This window comes from Kogia breviceps, chromosome 4 (assembly GCF_026419965.1).
Source record: "Kogia breviceps isolate mKogBre1 chromosome 4, mKogBre1 haplotype 1, whole genome shotgun sequence".
NCBI classification, from domain to species: Eukaryota; Metazoa; Chordata; class Mammalia; order Artiodactyla; family Physeteridae; genus Kogia; species Kogia breviceps.
The window spans coordinates 91,141,834-91,153,906 of NC_081313.1; the positions used below are offsets into that span (position 1 = coordinate 91,141,834).

Below are 12,073 nucleotides of genomic sequence, written 5' to 3' on the forward strand. Positions count from 1 at the left end.
CAGTGAGGTTTTTAACCATTTCTTTTTTATTTAATGTGTAAAAATGTTTCTACAAACTGTTTTCCTGTTCCTAAGTATTATTGTTTCCTACTAATGCAAGATAAGCAACTAGGAAGAAAATTCTGAAAAATGTTGATAATTACTGAAGCTGAGTGATGGAAACATGGGGTTTATTGTACATGTTTTTGAGAACTCAAATATACATATTTTAGTATGTTTGCAAATTTTCAGAATAAAAAGTTTAAAAGAAAAAATGCATTTTAAAGGGATAGCCTGAACCAAGGGATACAGGAAGTATCTGAATTTCCTGCCTATACTTTAGGGAACTTTTTTTCCTTGGAAATGTCTCCTGGATCTCCCTCTCTGTTTCTTTCTCCACTCAGTAGATCTAGTGGCAAGAAGTGAAGCTCCATGTTAATTGTCCATCATTTGTTAAATACATACTAATTAGCTTGGATGATTTTGTACTGCCCCACAGAACACACACACACACACACACACACACACACACACACACACACAGACATGCACACCCTGAATGGTGTTCTGGGCAGTGGAATAATTGGGAGCATTATTATTGAGTAATTGAAATAATAAAAATGCCCTCCTATCCCCTATGCCTTGCTATCTTAATGGATTCCATTTTAGATGCAAATTAGATATCTGGTAATTCATATGCTCTTAGTGCAATATGTAGAAATATTTAATTTTTGAACTAACATTTTTCTGAGTATTAGTGTATGTTCATTATAGAAAAATAAGGAAAAAAAGGCAAGCAGAAGAAAGCAAAAATCATCCTTAATATCTTACTACCCAGAAATAACAACTACTGTTTACATTTCTCCCTCTCTTTCTCATGTGGTGTGTGTATGTGTGATTTAATTGTTTCTTACATATTTTTTCACATACTTTCCATATAATTTTGTATCCTGCAGTTTTTCCTCTACATTTTCCTCATGCTTTTAAATAGCATTAGAAAGCATGATTTGTAATGGTTGCATCATGTAAAATGGGAACTAAGAATTGGTTTATTAAATGAAAGGATGAGTAGAATTCTTTTTGCTAAGCTGTATTTTCTAATTTTTCTGCCAAGAACTTGGACTCCTTCTATAAGTACATAAGCACACACACATATATATATTTGAAGAGTTAAGTAAACTGTAGTATGTCTCAACAATTGAATACCATAGAGCCATTAAAGTAATATATAAATGTGTATCAAATGTGTTTACAGAAGGAACACTTGAATGAAAAAAAATTATACTAGCTGTTCAAAATTGTATTTTAATGTGTGGTGTTTATAAAATATCTTGAAAGGAACGGTTTTGATAGAATTGCTGCCCACATCTAATTGGTTTGACGTCTCATAAGATTGCCCCAACTAAAGAAAGAGTTGAAAAACAATTCCTTTTTATCCTTTTCTATAACCACATACCCTTAGAGAAAGAAGAGGTAAGTGAGAGGAGGTGAATCGTAAAACGTATCATGAACTGAGGAAATGCCAGCACACATAAGACCATTTACCAATTTATCCTGGTAGTTAAGGCTTCAGAGGCAGCTTATGTGAGTGGGAATCCTGGTTCTGTCACTTAACTGCCGACACAGCACTAGAGAAGTTACTTAATCTCTCTGTATCTCAGTTTCCTCATTAAGTATAACATGAGAACAATTATTGTTATTTGGAGGAATAAAGAAGCTAATATAGGGCTTCCCTTGTGGCGCAGTGGTTAAGAATCCGCCTGCCAATGCAGGGGACACGGATTCAAGCCCTGGTCCGGGAAGATCCCACGTGCCGCGGAGCAACTAAGCCTGTGCGCCACAGCTACTGAGCCTGTGCTCTAGAGCCCGCGAGCCACAACCACTGAGCCTGAGTGCCACAAGTACTGAAGCCTGCACGCCTGGAGCCCGTGTTCCACAACAAGAGAAGCCACCGCAATGGGAAGCTCACGTGCCGCAACAAAGAGTAGTAGCCCCTGCTCGCCGCAACTAGAGAAAGCCTGCGCACAGTAACTTAAGACCCAACACGGCCAAAAATAAAGAAAATTTTAAAAAAATTTTAAAGAAGCTAATATATATGGAAAGCACGTGAAATGATGCCTGGCATAGCAAGATAAGCTATAAGCCCTAGATGCAAGTTAATATTGTTATTATTATTGCCACTCAGTTTTATTTCCTGCAGATTGTCACAATTACACTCATGTTGGAAAACAACTTCCTATTCAGTCTAATGTGAATCAGGTACATTTAAAAATCTATAATAATTCAACAAAGCTTTATGTGTTCCATCAGTCCCTCTCTTTTCTACATCATTAATCTTTCCTTCTGATTCTATATAGATAAACTCTAGTATCTCCCATCTTGAGGTCAGGAGAAGCCTTTTTTTTTTTTTTTTGCGGTATGCGGGCCTCTCGCTGTTGTGGCACAGGCTCCGGACGCGCAGGCTCAGCTGCCGTGGCTCACGGGACCAGCCGCTCCGCGGCATGTGGGATCCTCCTGGACCGGGGCATGAACCCGCGTCCCCTGCATCGGCAGGCAGACTCCCAACCCCTGCGGCACCAGGGAAGCCCATGGAGAAGCCTCTTCTTGACTGCATGTGCCTTCTAACTACTGCTCCACTTCTCTGCTCCTCTTAACAGTTAAACTTTTGGAGGAGTCTGCTACACTGAATGCTTATCTGTCCTTACCTCTCATTCTTCCTTCAGCTCACTCTTCTCAGCTCCAGTCATCAGCACTCCACTGACCCTGCTCTTACTGCTTTCACATTGTCTAACCCAGTGGTTCCTCCTCCATCCTCATCTAGACCTTTGGCATTGGCTCAGCTGACCACTCCTTCATTAAGCTGCAGTGTATTTTCCTGGACTTCTCAACACGACGTTCTCCTGGGTTTCTGCATACTGTTTTGGCTTCCCTCTCTCTCTGTCTCTCTCCCTCTCTTTCTTTTTTTTTTTTTTACTCCTCTTCTCCTGGACCACTTCCAAATTTTGAGGTGCCTTGGAGTTACATTTTCTCCCTAGATGATCTCATGTGGTCTCATGATTTTATTTTATTTTATTTTTATTTTTATTTTTATTTTTTTTGCGGTACGCGGGCCTCTCACTGTTGTGGGCTCTCCCGTTGCGGAGCACAGGCTCCGGACGCGCAGGCCTAGCGGCCAAGGCTCACGGGCTTAGTTGCTCCGCGGCATGTGGGATCTTCCCGGACCAGGGCACGAACCCGTGTCTCCTGCATCGGCAGGCGGATTCTCAACCACTGTTCCACCAGGGAAGCCCGTCTCATGATTTTAAATACTGTTTTTGTGCCAGTGACTCCCAAATGTATGTATCTAGCCCTGCCCTTTCCCTTGAGCTTCAGAATCAGGTAAAATTGACACATATTCCTGCATATCTTATAGATGACTCAACCTTAACATGGTCAAAAAAGTATTTTTGATTCCCTTCCCTACCCTTCCTCCCAGGGTCGTTTCTGTCGCAGATATCCCCACCTAGGAAATATCACCATCCACTAGTTTGCTCAAGCCAGCAAGTTCCATTGCCTCTTTTGCCAGAGTACTTCCAGAATCTATCCACTTCCTTGGCTCTCCTGCCACCACCCTTTTCTAGCACCATCATGTCTTGCCTTGGCTACTAAAAGAGCCTGTAACTGGCCTCCCTGATTCCTCCCTTGACTCCTTACATTTCATTCTTTACCCTGCAGTCAGAGTGGTCTTTTAACAGTATGAAAACATGCTTAGGTCATTCCTGTGCCTACAGCGCTCCATGGCTTCCACATGACCTCAAATAAAGTCCAAATTCCTTACTGCAGTCTACCCCGTTCCCACCAGTCTAAGTTGATCTCATAGCAATTCCCCTACTTCTTTTGCAGGCTCCAGCCACACTGACCTTCCTGCTATTCTGCTAACTTAGCAAATTTAGCCAGCCGCCAACCTCTGCCCTGGCTTTTTCCTCTCGTCTAAAAGACTCTTCTTTCTGACCTTCTCTCTCTGACATTCTCTTTGCATGGCTAACTCTTTCCTGTTATTCAGATTTCAGCTTAAATATTCCCTCTTTGGAGAGGCCTTTCCAAGCTAATGTAACCTCTCCTCATTTACTCCTTCCCATGCCCTTATGCTTCATACCACTAATTCTTATCTGACATTATATTATATGCTTACTTGAACACTTATTTATCCATCTCCCCCAGTGCAATAAAAGTTCCGCTAGAATACTGATGGCCTTGCTGGGGTCCTGCTATACCCCAGCACTTAGAACAGTGCCTGGCCCATGAGACTTGCTCAGTGCATATTTGTTGAATGAATGAATGAGCAATGCACTGTGTTCATGCTCTTTTAGGACTTCACAGAAGTGCAATGCATAGTTCCAGACACTAAGTAACTTGCAGTTTAATTGTGGAGTCATAAGCACATGACAAATTAGGTAGCAGTAAGGTTTAAATTAGAGTCAGTGAAACTTTAGAGGCCATTGAATGGTGCAGAAAATAAGGTCCATAAGGAGATCTAAGAAATACTTGAGCAGGAGCTTCAGGAAAGGGTTGAGATTTCACCTGTGGCTGCATTGTGAAGAGAAGTAGAAAGAATGTTGTGCTGTTGTGAGAAAAGCCTGAGAAAAACCTAGGTTTAACACGTAAGTGTCAGAAAGACTTCATTGTCAGCCCTAACATTTCACAGCACATCACGGCAGGGAGTCGAGTTGACAGAAAAAGACCTGTCAAAACATTACAGGCTCTACTTGGAAGAGGAGTTTCGATAGATTTATTTTTCCCAAATGTTTTCCTCAGAACACTGATTTCAAGAGATGCTCATAAGTATTATGTGAAGAAAGAATTTCTTCGACAAATACATTTGAAAACTTTGGGTTAAATTAGATGAAGAGTTTACTTCGAGACATCTCGGAGTCTTGAATGTGCTAATGTTTCCTGTGAATCTCCAGGAGAAGAATAAAATACATAGCATTCTCCACATTTAATTGACCTTAAACTTTTATTTACAGATCTTCTCTTTGACCTTTCTCAAATATACTTTGGGGAAAAATCAAGATACCTGATCAACTGAATCATAATAGATTTTTGTATCATTTTATGTCATTTTAGAAATAATATTCAAAATTTTTTGTCTTTCAGGCACCAGCTATATAAAATTTAATAGTTATAGCAATAATTTAAAAAGTTAAAAATTACCAGTATTTACTGTGCACAAGGCAGTTTTCTAGGAACTTGTATTATATGCTAAAATGATAAATCCACAGGTTCACAACTGAGTTGCTGTGGGACTTAGGCTACATTCCTGATTTTTCTGAGCTTCACTTCTCTTCTCTTTAAAAGTAGAGTAGTAATACCTGCATTATAGGGTATTTGGAAGGACTTAGTGGGATATCACTTGTAAAGTTCTTACACAGTGCCTCTTCACATTAGGTTTTCAATAAACAATAACATTACATTAATTATCATCTCTAATCCTTGTGACTACATTCCAAGTTTAGAATAGAACCCTCCTTACATAGAGGAGGGCACTGAGGCTCAGAGAAGTTCAGTGATTTGCTCTAAGCCACAGAGCTACTAAGGAGTTGAGAACACTAAGACATCACTTATTGAAAGAGATCATTCTTTGAGTCCCCGGAAACTTTTGCTTATAAACTTTATCTTCATGACCAAGATGCAAACTAATAAGAACACTGCCATCCAGAGACCACTTCCAGCAATTGCAGACACATGGTGCCCAGGGTCTTGAGGAGGGATCTGAGGACAAGGCCTGTTAGAGAAGCCCATCTCTTTGGCAGCAAAGTGACAGCATGCATTATGCCAAAATAGTTACAAGTTTGTGTGTATGCTACCTAATTTTCCATTGGAAAATAAATAATCTAGATTCATTATAATTATTTGTAATTTTCATTTTAAAATTTTGTGATTAAAAGCTTTTCATTTTGGGGGGGGAAGGATAAATTGGGAGATTGAGACTGACATATACACACTACTATATATAAAATAGATGGGCTTCCCTGGTGGCGCAGTGGTTGAGAATCCGCCTGCCGATGCAGGAGACACGGGTTCGTGCCCTGGTCCGGGAAGATCCCACATGCCGCGGAGCAACTAAGCCCGTGAGCCATGGCCGCCAGGCCTGCGCGTCCGGAGCCTGTGCTCCGCAACGGGAGAGGCCACAACAGTGAGAGGCCCGCATATCGCAAAAAAAAAAAAAAAAAAAATAGATAACTACAACAAGAACAGGCTCTTACTTCCCATAAAATGTCTAGGTGAAGGAAAATGCAATAAAATATGATTTAAAGGGAAAAAATAATAAAATAGATAACTAATAAGGACCTACTGTATAGCACAGGGAACTCTACTCAAAACTCTGTAATGGTCTATATGGGAAAAGAATCTAAAAGAAGAGTGGATATATGTATATGTATAACTGATGCACTTTGCTGTACACTGAAAATAACACAACATTGTAAATCAACTATACTCCAATAAAAATTTTTTAAAAAATTTTTTAATTTAAAAATTTTTAAAATTTAAATCACATATTAAAAATTGTGATTTAAATTTTTTTTTCAATTTTCTTTGTGATAAGGGAAGACTCTGGAATTTTTTTTTTTTTTTTTTTTTTTTTTTTTTTTAACATCTTTATTGGAGTATAATTGTTTTACAATAGTGTGTTAGTTTTCCCTCTACAACAAACTAAATCAGTTATACATACACACATGCTCCCACATCTCCTCCCTCTTGCATCACCCTCTCTCCCACCCTCCCTATCCCACCCCCCCAGGCGGTCACAAAGCACAGAGGTGATCTCCCTGTGCTATGCAGCAGCTTCCCACCAGCTATCTAATTTACATTTGATAGTGTATATATGTCCCTGCCACTCCCCCACTTCGTCACAGCCCACCCCTCCCCCTCCCCATATCCTCAAGTCCATGCTCGAGTAAGTCTGTGTTTTATTCCCGTCCTACCACTAACCTCTTCATGACATTTTTTTCCCTTAGAAGACTCTGGAATTTTTAAAAATTCCTAGCATTAGGTATTTATGTATGTTAGCAATTCCAGCAGAGCCTTTATTCAACCGTGCCCTTTTAAATAAACAGTTTTTTACTTCAACTAAGCTGTGATCTTTAGACATGATTTCTACGTATTCCTGTCAAATGTGTGAATTATGTGAAAGAGGTACTGCTTCAGGGTGATGACCACTAAAAAAAAAAAAAAAAAAATGGCTGAATTGTTTGCAGAGAGATGATATGAGCCTGCAAGCTTGCCTAATGAGGTCTGTGCTTTTCATATCTTTGGGAGCATTTGTTTTTCTTCCTTTGGTCAGGTCTCAGAGAGCCCAGGAACTTATTTGAATCAAATCCCCATGGTTTTAAAACATTGCTTAAGACAACAGACATTAAAATCTGCTAATTAATGCAACTGAATTTAATTTATGCTAAGATTAGAACTCTGGGCACAGTTTCCAATAACCTGTATCTTCAAAGATGCTTTATTGGCCTTTCCTTGGTATATATTCCCACCTGATGTGTCAGCTTCATTAATTACTGCTCTGATAGTGCCCCTGTGGTCCAAAAGGATCATATAAAGTACTGAAGTTTCTTGGAGAAACTAATAGGAAGAATTTTCCTTAATGGAACTCAAAGTAAAAAGTTAGATCAAAGAATACATAGTTAGACAGGAAGGACTCCAAACCCCACAAGTCTAAGGAAATGTAAGGAGATATCCTGATTCCTTGGCACATTTAAAGAGACAAGCAACCCCCTGAATTTTGGTTTAGTATCTTGCTTTTAAAGAATTAAAACTAAAATTAGTTAATATATGCAAAACCTGTCTAGTCCTGAAACATCCCAATTTTTTCAGAATGAACGGTACTCTTAAATATTGTTGAGGTCTTGTCTATAAATATTTTTCTAAACTCTTAAAACAGGTTAAATTAAGTGAGACAGAGGGCATTTTCCAATTCAGCTGCATTGACACTAGTATGTGGAGTTATGGCTGGTAAATTTAGAGAATCAAATGCGGTTTAAGCCCTCTATGGACTCTGGATGAGAAATTAATAATTAGAACAGAGTCTTTTAAATAAAATCACTCATTGAGAGTGTTTCATTGTTAAAAATACTGCCCAGTTAGCATAAAACCAGACTAAAGTCACAGCAGTTTTTAGCCCAGTTGAAGTTTTCAAGAAGTTTGTTTTTTTGTTGGTGGTACTGGTAGTTTTTTACGTACTCTAAGCCCTATGTCATAGGGTTAACAATATGTTTATTTAATTTATCCTACTCCTAGAAGCTTCTAAATTCTTTAAATAATAGGTACCATGTTAATGTTCTTCTGTTGCATACTGAGAATACTGTCAACAACTGTCCATAGATTGACTGTTTTTAGAGTTAATTTGGGTAGATTTAGTTCTTGATTAACTTAGTCCACTTGTATCCCTTTTTATTAATCATTGTCCTTCCTGACCTTGAGCAGTTCCTAATACCCACTGATTCACCTGTTCATACTTCTCAGATTAGACCTGTCATGGTCCAGATCTGGGTCTTCCTCCCCATCCTCTGAATTACTGCAGTTTCCTTCTAACAGTTCTTTTCGTCTAATTCCAATTGATGCTGCTATGACTTCCAAATATTTTAAATATGTACTTATGGTAAAAATGCACTGATTCTCTCTTGCCTACTTAAGAGACTCTCTGAACTCTTTTGGATATCAAGACTCCTTACCATCCAGTGGGCTCATCCTACCTTACTCCATCTTGTTCCCCATTACTTCTTCACATGGATGCTTAGCTTCAGTAATGCTGGCCTTCTAGTTGATACATTCTCCTCAAGCCTACGTTTTGAGTTTTGTTCCTTCTGTACTATATTAGTTAGAGCTTTTTGGTGACAAGCCACAAACCCTCAACACTAATATTTTGAAGGAAAAGGGGAAGGGGAGAAGGAGAGAGAGGGAGGGGAGAGGGAGAAAGGAGGAAGGAGAGATAGAGAGAGAAAATGTGAATATATTGGAGGATCTATGCAGTTAGATCTAGCAAGAATAGCTCCAGAGATTCAAATGCCATCAGTCTTCTTTCCCTGTTTCAGCCCTTTCCCTCAGAAATAGCTTTATTCTCAGGCTCCTTGTTGTAGCCTACAGCAGCCCCAGGATTACTCCCGTTCTGTTGAGTAACTACAAGAGAAAAGAGTGATTTTTCTCTTCACAGCAGCTCCACAAAAATCCTGGAAATTGGTCTCATTAGGTCTTCTTGGGTCATATACCTATCCTTGAACAAGTTCCTGTGGCCAGAAGAATGCAGTGGTCTGATTGGCCAGGCCTGGACCACACACTCAACCTATAAGATTGGAGTGGAGTTGTTTCTGTCCACATCATATGGACTGAGAGTTGAGGAAAGGAGGGAGGGAATCAAGGTACTGTCACCACAAGAAGAGTAAATGGATGCAAGGCAGGTAAAAAGAGCAGATGGCCACCACATGGTCCTATGTGTAAATCTTGCCTCCTATCTTTTCATTCAATATATACCTTTGCAATCCTCAAAAGGCTTTAATAATTCTACATTAAACTGACATGTACACATATATTTTGCAACGAGGAGATTCACGTGTGTCTTGTCATAAAACCAAATAGTAAAAATTTTAATGCATTCTGGTTTTTAAATGTGCTTCTATTATATCCTATGCCTACACGTCATTGTAATTATGAACCATCCTGTGTTATAATTGTACATTTATATTTCTTTCTTCTCAACTAGATTATGAATCCTGGGTGGATAACAGAGAGCCTCACACATGCCAAACACTAGATGAACGTTTGATCAATAAATTAACATATCAATGAGCAAAACTGTTTGGTACTCATAGTACCTAGTCTTAGGTTTAGTAACTATTTGCTGATTTATTGTCAGTCTTCAAAGCATGGGCCTCTTTCTTTGAGGTAGAACTATTCCTTTCAAATAAGACGTGTGTTTGGACCTAGGCATTTTTTAAAAAGAAAATTAGTCCAAGTAATGAGTTACAGATCAATCTTTTCAAGATTAATTTTTTTCCTTTAAATCTATTCTTATCTTGAGGTTATAGTCTCAAGCTGGATATAATGAAAGTACCAGAACATTGAGTTCATTTCAGCTAGTGTCTAGTAGGTGCCTTCACTGTAACACTTGCTGCTAAAGTGACAAAAGAAGGAGGTTTGCTGTCCTTGATTGAAAAATATGGCCACAATATTTTGCAGCTCTTTTCCTACACCCCTTGAATCTAGGGTGGCTTTGTGGTTTATTTCAACCAACAGAATGTGGCAAGAGTGAAATTGTGCAAGTTCTAGAGCCTAGGCTTTAAAATGCCTTGCAGCTTCCTGCTTCACCTCTTGGAACATTCCTGCAACCATGAAGGGAAGTCCAGGTTAGACTAACAAATGGTGAGAGACCGCACAGAGAGGCCCAGCCAATAACCAGCATCAAGGCCCTGCCAGTTACCAGCACTGAGGCCCCAGACATATGAAAGTGCACATCATAGTTTCTCCAACCCCAGTTGAGCCACCAGATGACTGCAAGTCACGTTAATGATCCTAGGTGAGATAAGATGGAGAACTGCCCAGGTGAGCCCAGCCCAAATTGTTGACCCCAGAATCACAAGAAACAGTAAGTTGCAGCTTTTTCAAGCTACTAAGTTTTGTGATGGCTTGTTACATAGCAGTAGATAAGTGATATATATATATAGGGAATTACCCTAAGAAGTTTGTGAAAGTATTATGAATATGAGGCAAGACAAAAGACCCCAAGCCATCTATAAATTAATTGCAACCCCTATCAAAATCCCATTGGCATTTTGCACAGAAAAAAAAAAAAAAAAAAAAAAAAACGAGCCTAAAATTCGTACGGAACCACAAAAGACCCCAAATAGCCAAAGCAATCCTGAGAGAGAAGTACAAAGCTGGAGGCATTGTACTTTCTGATTTTAAGCTATATTATAAAGGCATAGTAATCTAAACAGTATGGTAGTGGTATTAAAAACAGACACATAGACTAATGGAACAGAATCAAGAGCTGAGAAATAAACCCACACATATACAGTTAACTAATACTTGACAAGAGAGCCAAGAATACTCAATGAGGAAATGATAGTCTCATTGATAAATGATGTTGGGAAAACTGGATATTCACATGCAAAAAAATGAAATTGGACCCCTATCTTATACCACTCATAAAATTAACTTGAAATGGATTAAAAAATTAAATGTAAGATTTGAAACTGTAAAACTACTAGAAGAAGACATAAAAGTTCCTTGATATTGTCTTGGCAATGATTTTTTTTAATAAGACAACTAAAAGCACACGCAACAAAAGCAAAAAATATAGAAGTGGGACTGCATCAAACTTAAAAGTTTCTGTACAGCAAAGAAACAATCAGCAAAATGAAAAGGCACCCTACAGGATGGAGAATGTATTTGCAAACCATCTATCTGACAAGCAGTTAATATCCAAAATATGTAAGTAACTCTATAGCAAAAAAAAGAACAAACTATCTGATTAAAAATAGAGGACTTGAACCGACATTTTTCCAAAGAAGACATACGGATGACCAACAGACACATGAAAAAATGTTCAACATCACTCATCATCAGAAATATGCAAATTGAAGCCACAATGAGATATCTCTTTACACCTGTTAGAATGACTATCATCAAAGACAAGAGATAGGTTGTTGGTGAGGGTGTGGAGAAGAGGGAATCTTGTGCACCATTGGTGGGAATGTAATTAGTACAGCCACTGTCAAAAATACTATGAAATTTCCTCAAAAAATTAGAAATAGAATTAACATATGATCCAGAAATCCCACTTCTGGATATATATCTGAAGAAAATTAAAACACTAATTCAGAAAGATATCTGCACTCCCATGTTCATTGCAGCGTTATTCACAACAGCCAAGATAGGGAAACAACCTAAGTGTCCACTGATAAATGAATGATAAAGAAGATGTGGTAGGGCTTCCCTGGTGGCACAGTGGTTGAGCGTCCGCCTGCCGATGCGGGGGACGCGGGTTCGTGCCCCGGTCTGGGAGGATCCCACATGCCGTGGAGCGGCTGGGCCCGTGAGCCATGGCCGCTGA

General features: G+C 39.0%; 1 protein-coding gene across 2 annotated transcripts in view; it reads left to right on the top strand.

Annotated features, from left to right (window-relative positions):
• The window catches only part of MCC (MCC regulator of WNT signaling pathway), a 427,170-nt gene that overhangs the window by 71,203 nt on the left and 343,894 nt on the right, over window positions 1–12,073 (top strand). The window lies entirely within an intron of this gene.